The following is a 10,567-nucleotide window of genomic DNA, read 5'->3' on the forward strand; positions in this document are numbered from 1 at the left end:
CTCTATGGAGTAGTGGAGTAGATCGTAACCAAATCAGTCACATTACATGGGTAAGGTGTAGTTTACAGGACTGTTTTTTTGAGATTACACCCTTCCTAAGCCATCACATCCTGGGTGTTTGTGAGGATCCAATATAAGCCACACCATGATCTTGGGTTCTCTCATGACTCCCTAGTGCCAGGCAAGAAGTGGAACAAGTGCATAGTACTCAAATTTTCCAAATGACTTTTTAAATTAATTTTTACTGGAGTATAATTGCTTTACAATGTTGTGTTAGTTTCAGTTGTGCAGCAAAGTAAATCATATATATATATATATATATCTCCAATCTTTTTTAGATTCCCTTCCCATTTAGGTCACCACAGAGCATTGAGTAGTGTTCCCTGTGCTATACAGTAGGTTCTCATTAGTTATCCATTTTATATATAGTAGTGTATATATGTCAATCCCAATCTCCCAATTCATCCCAACTCCCCTTCCCTCCTTAGTAACCATAAATTGTTCTCTACATCTGTGTCTCTATTTCTTCTTTGCAAGTAAGTTCATCTGTATCATTTTTCTAGATTCCACATATAAGTGATATTATACAATATTTGTCTTTCTCTTTCTGACTTAGTTCACCATGTATGACAATATCTAGGTCCAACCATGTCACTGCAAATGGCTTTATTTCATTCCTTTTTTTGGCTAATATTCCATTGCATAAATGTACCACATCTTCTTTATCCTTTACTCTGTCAATGGGCATTTAGGTTGCTTCCATGTCCTGACTACTGTAAATAGTGCTGCAATGAACATCAGGGTGCATGTATATTTTTGAATTATGGTTTTCGCTGGATATATGCTCAGGAGTGGGATTGCTGGGTCATATAATTCTATTTTTAGTTTTTCAAGGAACCTCAATATTGTTCTCCATAGTGACTGTACCAATTTACATTCCCATCAACAGTGTAGAAGGGTTCCCTTTCCTCCACACCCTCTGCAGCATTTATTGTGTGTACATTTTTTAATGATGATCATTCTGACGGTGTGAGGTGATACCTCATTGTAGTTTTGATTTGCATTTCTCTAATAATCAGTGATGTTGGGCATATTTTAGTGTCTTTTTTGGCCATCTGTATGCCTTCTTGGAGAAATGTCTATTTAGATATTTCCACCCATTTTTTAAATTGGATTGTTTGCTTTTTTGATATTGAGCTACATAAGCTGTTTGTATATTTTGGAGATTAACCCCTTGTCAGTTGCTTCATTTGCAAATATTTTCTCCCATTCTGACGGTTGTCTTTTTGTTTTGTTTATGGTTTCCTTTGCTATGCAAATACTTTTAAGTTTAATTAGGTCCCATTTGTACATTAGACCAAATAGACTTAATTGAAATTTTATAGGGCATTCCATCAGAAAGAAGCAGAATACAGAACATTCTTCATGATAGATCACATCTTCGGTCACAAATCAATCCTCGATAAATTTAAGAAAACTGAAATCATATCAAGCATCTTTTTTGACCACAATGCTATGAGATTAGAAATCAATTTCAGGAGAAAAAAACTGTAAATGTAAACACATGAAGGCTAAATAATATGCTACTAAACAACCAATGGGCTACTGAAAAAATTAAAGAAGAAATCAAAAAAATACCTAGAGACAAATGACAATGAAAACACATTGATCCAAAACTTACGGGATGCAGCAGAAGCAGTTCTAAGAGGGAAGTTTATAGTAATACAACCTTACCCGAAGAAACAAAAACTGCAAATAAACAACCTAACCCTACACATAAAGCAACTAGAGAAAGAAGAACAAATAAAACACAACTTAGAAGAAGGAAAGAAATCATAAAGATCATAGCAGGAATAAATGAAATAGAGACTAATAAAACAATAAAAAAGATCAATGAAACTAAAAGCTGGTTCTTTGAGAAGATAAACAAAATTGATAAACCTTTATCCAGCTGCATCAAGAAAAAAAGGGAGAGGACTCAAATCAATAAAATTAGAAATGAAAAAGGAGAAGTTACAATGGACACCAAAGAAACACAAAGTATCATAAGAGACTATTACAAGCAACTGTATACCAATAAAGTGGACAACCTAGAAGAAATGGACACATTTCTAGAAAGGTACAACCTTCCAAGACTGAACCAGGAAGAAATAACAAATATGAACAGACCAACCACAAGTACTGAAATTGAAACTGGGATTAAAAAACTCCCAACAAAGCCAAAGTCCAGGACCTGATGGCTTCACAGGTGAATTCTGTCAAACATTTAGAGAAGAGTTAACACCTATCCTTTGAAACTCTTCCAAAAGATTGCAGAGGAAGGAACACGTCCAAACTCATCGTATGAGGACACCATCACCCTGATACCAAAACGAGACAAAGATATCACAATGAAAGAAAATTACAGGCCAACATCACTAATGAACAAAGATGCGAAAATCCTCAACAAAATACTAGCAAACCAAATCCAACAACACATTAAAATGATCACACAACATGATCAAGTGGGATTTATCCCAGGTATGCAAGGATTCTTCAATATATGCAAATCAATCATTGTGATACACCACATTAACAAATTGAAGAATGAAAACCATATGATCATCTCAATAGATGCAGAAAAAGCTTTTGACAAAATTCAACACCCATTTAAGATAAAAACTCTCCAGAAAGTGGGCATAGAGGGAACCTACCTCAACATAATAAAGGCCATGTATGACAAACCTATAGCTAACATCATTCTCAGTGGTTAAAAGCTAAAAGCATTTCTTCTAAGATCAGGAACAAGACAAGGATGTCCACTCTCGCCACTCTTATTGAACATAGTTTTGGAAGTCCTAGCCATGGCTATCAGAGAAGAAAATGAAATAAAAGTAATCCAAATTGGAGAAAAAGAAGTAAAATTGTCACTGTTTGCAGATGACATGGTACTCCACATAGAAAATCCTAAAGATGTCACCAGAAAACTACTAGAGGTAATCAATGAATTTGATGAATTTTCAGTATAAAAAATTAATGCACAAAAATCTCTTGCATTCCTATACACTAACAATGAAAGATCAGAAGAAGAAATTAAGGAAATAATCTCATTTACCATCATGACAAAAAAGAATAAAATACCTGGGAATAAACCTACCTAAGGAGACAAAAGACCTGTATGCAGAAATCTATAAAACACTGATGAAAGAAATCAAAGATGACACAAACAGATGGAGAAGTATATCATGTTCTTGCATTGGAAGAATCAGTATTGTGAAAATGACTATACTACCCAAAGCAATGTATAGATTCAATGCAATCCCTATCAAAGTACCAATGGCATTTTTCACAGAATTAGAACAAAAAATCTTACAGTTCATATGGAGACACAAAAGACCCCAAATAACCAATGCAATCTTGAGAAAGAAAAACGGAGCTGGAGGAATCAGACTCCCTGACTTCAGACTGTACTACAAAGCTACAGTAATCAAAACACCATGGTACTGGCACAAAAACAGAAATATAGATCAATGGAACAGGATAGAAAGTCCAGAGATAAGCCCACGCACCTATGGCCACCTAATATGACAAAGGAGGCAAGAATATACAATGCAGAAAAGACAGTCTCTTCAATAAACCGTGGTGGGAAAACTGGACAGCTACATGTGAAAGAATGAAATTAGAACACTCCCTAACACCATACACAAAAATAAACTCAAAATGGATTAAATAACTACATGTAAGGTTGGATAATATAAAACTCTTAGAGGAAAACATAGGCAGAACACTCTTTGACATAAATTGCAGCAAGATCTTTTTTGATCCACCACCTAGAGTAATGAATTTTTGGACTGAAGGTATCAAAAGTTGAAACACGTGCTTTCAACACCCTCTTTCAACACTTTCAATGAACTAGTTCTTGTAATTATTCATTTCATTCTTTTGTTTTAGCCCCATCACTTTAGGGATCAGACACAGGTCCCTTGGTGCTGGGTCAGAAGAAAATATTGGTAAAGCCATTTTATGTATCTTTCCTCTTTAAGGCTGATACTTGAACTAAATATGTTCGTGTAGATTCTCTCTCCCTTGGAGTGAGTTCTTTTTTTCCCCTGCTTTTTATTCTTCCATTTTTATTGAGATATAATTGACATACAACACTGTATAAGTTTAAGGTGTACAACATAAAGATTTGACTTACATACATCATGAAATGATCATCACAGTAAGTTTAGTGAACATCTATCATCTCACATAGAGGAGCGAGTTCTTCACTAGATAGAGCTTCATATATATATATATATATATATATATATATATATATATATATAGTTCCTGGAGGAGCCACCTCTTCCAGTCATGGATACATCCTGGGTTCACACAATTTTAATTCAGACTTGGATCCCTGAAATACTAATATACAAACTAAGAGATTTGGATTATAAAATACCAAAAACTAAGCATCCAGTATCTCCAAACTATACACTGAAAAGCAGACATTGATAAAGAAAGAAAGCATTACAGCATAAATAGCAATGATAAAATTCAAAGCTGGGACCATACTAGCCTCATTGATGCAGAAAATCATCATCATCGTTAGTATCATTATCCTTATCATAATTACTAATATTTGTTAACTACATAGTATGCCAGCCACTATTCTAAGTACTTTATATAATCTTTCTTCTGAGAATCAAACTGGTAACTTGTGAAAGCCCTTCCTTAGGTAAGCAATTCCCCTGTCTAGTCAATTCCTGGCTTCATCTGTCCTTCAGAAAAGACTCATCCAGGAAATTTGAAAAGCTTGTTTTCCTAACCAGCTCACATTTTGCTTACTTACTACATACCATCAGTTTAATTTTCCAAAAAAATTCAGTGTGTATCCTTTCATATCTTTCTCTAACTGTATATAAACCCACCCCCCACATATATATGTGTATGTGTGTATATATATATATGCCCACATGAAAAAAATGGCAGACTTCTTTTCTGTGACTCACATTTTACTTGAGAAATTTAAGCTTCCTAAGAGTTCTATCTTAAATTCCAAATCAAATAAATATGATAATTTTGGGGTAGGGGTAACAATTAATGTCCTTTCTCATTTTAATGTTGATTTCCATTGATAAAGTGGATATAGAACGGGAAAATGAGAGATGCAAATCAGCTCTTGGACAAAGGCTCAAATCTTGGCCCATAGCACATAGATGTCCATTTCAGGAGGATTCAAATAACCTTATTTGGAGATTCCTAGGACTGTTAAAGGAGAAAGGGAGATTTTTTAGTTGGAAAGATAATATGCATGGGGTTCTACAAGGAGTCATTATCTGCTCTGACAACCTGATGTCACTTTAATCTTCCTACAATGTTGCTTTGAAGATACAAATTTCTTTTCATAAACTTTCAATGGCTCATCATTATCTATAAAACAAACTCCTGGGCCTGATTTTCAGCATCTTTCAGAAATTATCTTCCATCTTCCTTTTTCCTTTCCTTAGTTCCTTTATTGAGCAAATATGCACTGTCTACAGTGTGCCAACTATTCTAGCAATGCTAGAGACACATAAATGAACAAAAAATGTGAATCCTGCCACATGGAAGTTATATCCCAATAAGATATGCATACATACAATACATATAATGCATACATACATACACACCAAGTAAATAAGTGTATGATGATAAAGTTGTTTAGCGATAAGTGCTATGAAAACCAAATAAACCAGAATAAAATGATAAAGCATGAAAGTGCTACTATTTTATATAGGGTGGTCAGGGAAGGCCTCTCTGACAACGAGATGTATGACGAGATGGCCTGAATGAGGGAGTGAGCCATACAGTTATTTGTGGGAAAAGCAGTCCAAGCAGAGGAATGGCAAACTCAAAGTTTCCTGACGTGTTCAGGGAACAACAAGCAGACTCACGGGGCTGGCGTGAAGTGAGTGGGGGATAGAATTGTAGGAGATGAAGTTACAGAGGTATTCAGGGACAAGACCTTGAAGAGTTTTGAAGGCTATTGTAAAAATTTTGGTATTTACTATGAGAAAAATAGGAAGATAATAAAGAATTTTGAGCAAAGGATTGGCTTGATCACTTTTTTTTGCCTTGTGGCTCTATTTGTAGAAGGGCAAGGGCAAAAGCTACAGTGGAGAGTTGATGGTAACTAGAACTAGAATTTCCATAGATTTCACTTGAAAAAGTTCCATTGCTTTTAAATATTTTGACAACTACTGGTTTAGAACACTACAGTATACCAATAATTTTAATATTTACAATTAGTCCTTTATCTGATTTTGTCTTATATTCCAATTAAGCTCCTGAAAGGCAGAGGACAATGTTTTTTTCTCTTTTATGTGACATGCTGACTTAATTACAGATTCCCAAACCTGTCATACTCCTTTATGACTCTTTGTAAAGGTTCACAAACTCAAAATCCTACAGTGATAAAGTGAGCAACATATATGAGGAAAGCAGGCCAAGTATAAGCAAGTGGAAAAGACGGAGACAATGATAGACCAAAGTACTGAAATTTTACTCTAAAGATGGTAACCACTATTTCCCTCCAACCAGTTGTTGTCATGTGGAATTACTTGTCTAGTGTCTCCAGATCTTCTAGTTATTGAAGAGAAGTCAGAAATCCAATTTTTATGTTAGGTCTCCTGATTTATTTTATGTTGGCAACTAATTCATTTTTTAAAGTGGTGAAGGCCAAGTAAAACACATTTACAGTCTGAATTCTGTCCAAGGGAAATCCACTCATAAGCTCTGCTGCTTTCCTTTATTTATACTATTCTCTCTGCCTTAAATGTTCTGCCCTACTGACCATAACACCCTCCCCAGCTAATCCATCCATCCAGTAACTCATCATCCTTTCAGACTTAGTTCAAGTGTCACCTCCTCTTGGAAGTGTTCTAATAATACTTTTACTCCAAGCCCCTTCCCTTTGAAAGGTTTAGAGTCAAGAAAAAAATAGGGCAAATACAATAGATGATTTCAATACACAAAAGTAAGCACATCTGTTTACTTTGAAGGTGTGATCAGGGAAACCTTCATAGAGCAGGGTGACACCTGAGCTGAGCCATGAAGGAAAAGCAGGAGGTAAAGCCAGATGAAGACTGAGGGAAAGGGAGTTTCAGGAAAAGGTGAGTTATAAGGCATGGAAGATCATGCTGTGTTTATGAAAGTGCAAGCTATCCAGTGTTGCTGGAGTATAAACTGGGAAGCAATAAATGCAAATAAATAAAGCAAGAGAAGTATGAAGGGGCATAATATGCCATGAGAAAAAGCTTGAACTTTATCTACCAGGTAATGGGAAGACATTGCAGAATTTTTAAAAAATAAGTAGCAGAATGAAAAAAAAAAGTATTTCGGAGGGCTATACTTGGAGAGGAAAATCAAGCCTGGAAGCTGGGTTACAAGTTAGGAGGCTAATGTAGTAGGGCAGGTGAAGGATTATGAAGGTCTCAAGCAAGATAGCAACAGTAGGAAGAGAGAAATATTAGGAAATCCAAATGGGATGGTTTAGTGATTGCATGTGGGAATAGGAGAAACAAAATAGAAATGCCTTCATGTTTTTTTCTTTTTTGGCATTCCTAAATCGATGGTTAACCTGCTAACTGAGAGAGGGAAAGCAGGAGTAGGAGTTGGAAGTTTCAGTTCTGGACATGTTGAATTTAAGCTGTGGTATGTCCAGGCAGAAATGTCCAACAGAAGTTTGATATCTTAGTCTGGATCTCATAGGAGAAATGAGGGCTGGACATATAAATTTGTGAATCATCATCAAATACATAAGCACATATAGTTGTGCAGGTTGTGTACTATGCATGGTGCTTGGTTGAGGGGCTCACTTGAGGCTGAAGTTCAGTCCACATGCTGCACACTAACCTGTGCACTCCAACAAAAAACTAACTGCCTAGAGGAAGATGTGATTTTTTAAAAATTGGCACAATATTGTTATTCACTGTCCAAGCATTGTGCCCACAGCAATGGGTCCACAAGAGGGGGGACCTTTTTTCATATTCTCACGAAGGTGCCATAAACATTAGTGGCAGCCCTGAACTTATTGATGGTCATTAAAGCTGTGCAAGTGGAAGAATTCTTCCAAGGATAATTTGCATTTCAAGAAGACCAATGAGCTGAGGATGAAACCTTGAAAAAAGCGGATATTAAGGCAATTGGTAGTGGAAGTGGAATAAATGAGTAAATAAATATTTGGTGAATGAATGAATACATTAATGAATGAATGAAATAAACAGAAAAATGATGAAAGAGGTCTAAGATAAACAAGAAGATATTTTATAATCTGGAAACAAGATAATTTCCAAATGCATGTGGTAAAGCTAGGGGGTGGGTCCGTGGATGTCTGTTACCTTATTTTCTATATTTTCTTTCTTGTTTGACATATATAATCAAAACATATAGATTTATAAATTCTGTTACATATTATGAAGATATCTTGTAAGATAAGACTAAAACTGTTACTTGTTTGCATTTTTTTCACATTATCTGTTAAAATGTATGCCTCCTCCAGTAACTCACTGTGAGCTACTTGAAGCCAGAGCCTTGTCTTAATCATCACTGTATCCATGGAACCTAGAAGAGTATATGGCATAGAGCAGGCACTCAATAGTGTTTTTTGCGCAAATAAATGATTACCCTTAGTGTCCAGCACAGGGCATCACACAGAACAGACTCTCCAAGAGTGCTTATTAATTGTGCAATTGATTGAGTCAATAAAACATGCTTCTTTTTCTTAGGGGCTCAGGTGAATGAGAAACTCTCTTTCTCCACTATGGTAGGATCATTGTTCTTACATGTGCTGATTCAGGAGTCAAAACACATCAGAATCACCATAGACCCAGACTGGCTGTTATCCCAAATTAGTGAGTGATAAATGTATGGAACATGAAGAAAAGGTACTCTTGTCTGGCGTGTATTGTCATACTTCCTACTTTCCAGAAAAATATTTCTAGACCTGGACAGAATTCACTGAGTACATACTGATGCCAAGAGAGAAGATTTAGATACGTTAAAGGTGAAGTTATTATAGAGAATTTCAAAAAATAAAACAATATTTTCTGGAGATTGGTGCTCCCAGGATTAGTAATTCTTCAAGATAGGTTAGAAGATTTTACTTGTTCATGTTAGCAAAAACCCTCCCAGTCAGAGAACTCACTTTTATTTATGTTGCTTTGATATTCCCTTTCTACTAAATTGAAGCGGATGCCCATAGCTTATCAGAAGTCAATTCAATTTAACTTCTTAATGATTTTTAAAGAGTTTACTCTAGTTAGTGAAAGGTTTGGCCTGATGCTGGGTATATATATAGTGGATGATTGGGACTTACCTTCACTTAAACTTAAATTAATCTTGGAGAAGGAGAGAGGATGGGGTTAATTGCTCTGAATCATGGGTGAAGTTCTTGAGGTTACCCTTTTCCTTTTTTGAGATGTGTGTGTGTTGTGTGAGTGCATGTGTCTGCACCTCTGTCTTGTTGCTGGGCATTTCTTGGTCTACTTTTGTCTTTTTCTTGTTGGTTAACAGCTCATTATGGTTGCTACTACTTCCTTATCAAAACCTGGGTCAATGAAACAGAGTGCTCAGAGGGGCATGTATGTTTTACGAGCTCAACTCACTCAGATTCAGGCTGAGGCTGGAGAAGGAGAAAAAACCTTTCCTCATATCACAATCGCCTGAGCAAATCATGGGTGCTGAACCTATAGGTTCCTCTGCCAACCTTTGAGAACACTTTACAAGGGCTTTATGCCTCTCCTGCTCCTCTGGGGACACATAGGCCAATCCTCTGCTTAAGGCCAAAGCAGTAGCATAAACAGCACTGAGTTTTCCTGGCACTTGCTCCTCAAGACTGCATGACCTTCTTGGCAGGTATAGTCCTCCTCTGAACATAAGCTGCTTTCAGACCTAGACCTGAGGCCCACAGCAGTGTGAGATGCAAGGCTAAGAGTTCATATTTCTTCTTGAGTGGGGATCCTTAACCTGGAATCCATGATTGGGCTTTAGGAAATTACAGATCCCATGAAACTGAAAAAATACTTTTTATTTGTGTACATTTTTCTAGGTAGAGAGTCCATGACTTTCATCAGATCATCTAAGGGAGTCATGACTCCAAAATATTAATGATCGCACATCTAGGGAAAGGGCAAGGTGGCGAGGTACAACATCAGTAATGGAGTGGAGTTTGGAAGAAAGGATTCCACATTTTGGAGGAAAGATTTTTTCTTTTAACATCTTTATTGGAGTATAATTGCTTTACATTGTTGAGTTAGTTGTTGCTGTAGAACAAAGTGAATCAGCTATACATATACATATATACCCATATCCCCTCCCTCCTGCATCTCCCTCTCACCCACCCCCCAACCCACCCTTCTAGGTGGTCATAAAGCACCTAGCTGATCTCCCTGTGCTATTCGGCTGCTTCCCACTAGCTATCTATGTTCCATTTTGTAGTGTATATATGTCCATGCCACTCTCTCACTTCGTCCCAGCTTACCCTTCCAAATCCCCGTGTCAAGTCCATTCTCTACATCTGCATCTTTATTCCTGTCCTGCCCCTAGGTTATTCAGAACCATA

The sequence above is a fragment of the Delphinus delphis genome, chromosome X (genome assembly GCF_949987515.2).
Source record: "Delphinus delphis chromosome X, mDelDel1.2, whole genome shotgun sequence".
Classification (NCBI taxonomy): domain Eukaryota; kingdom Metazoa; phylum Chordata; class Mammalia; order Artiodactyla; family Delphinidae; genus Delphinus; species Delphinus delphis.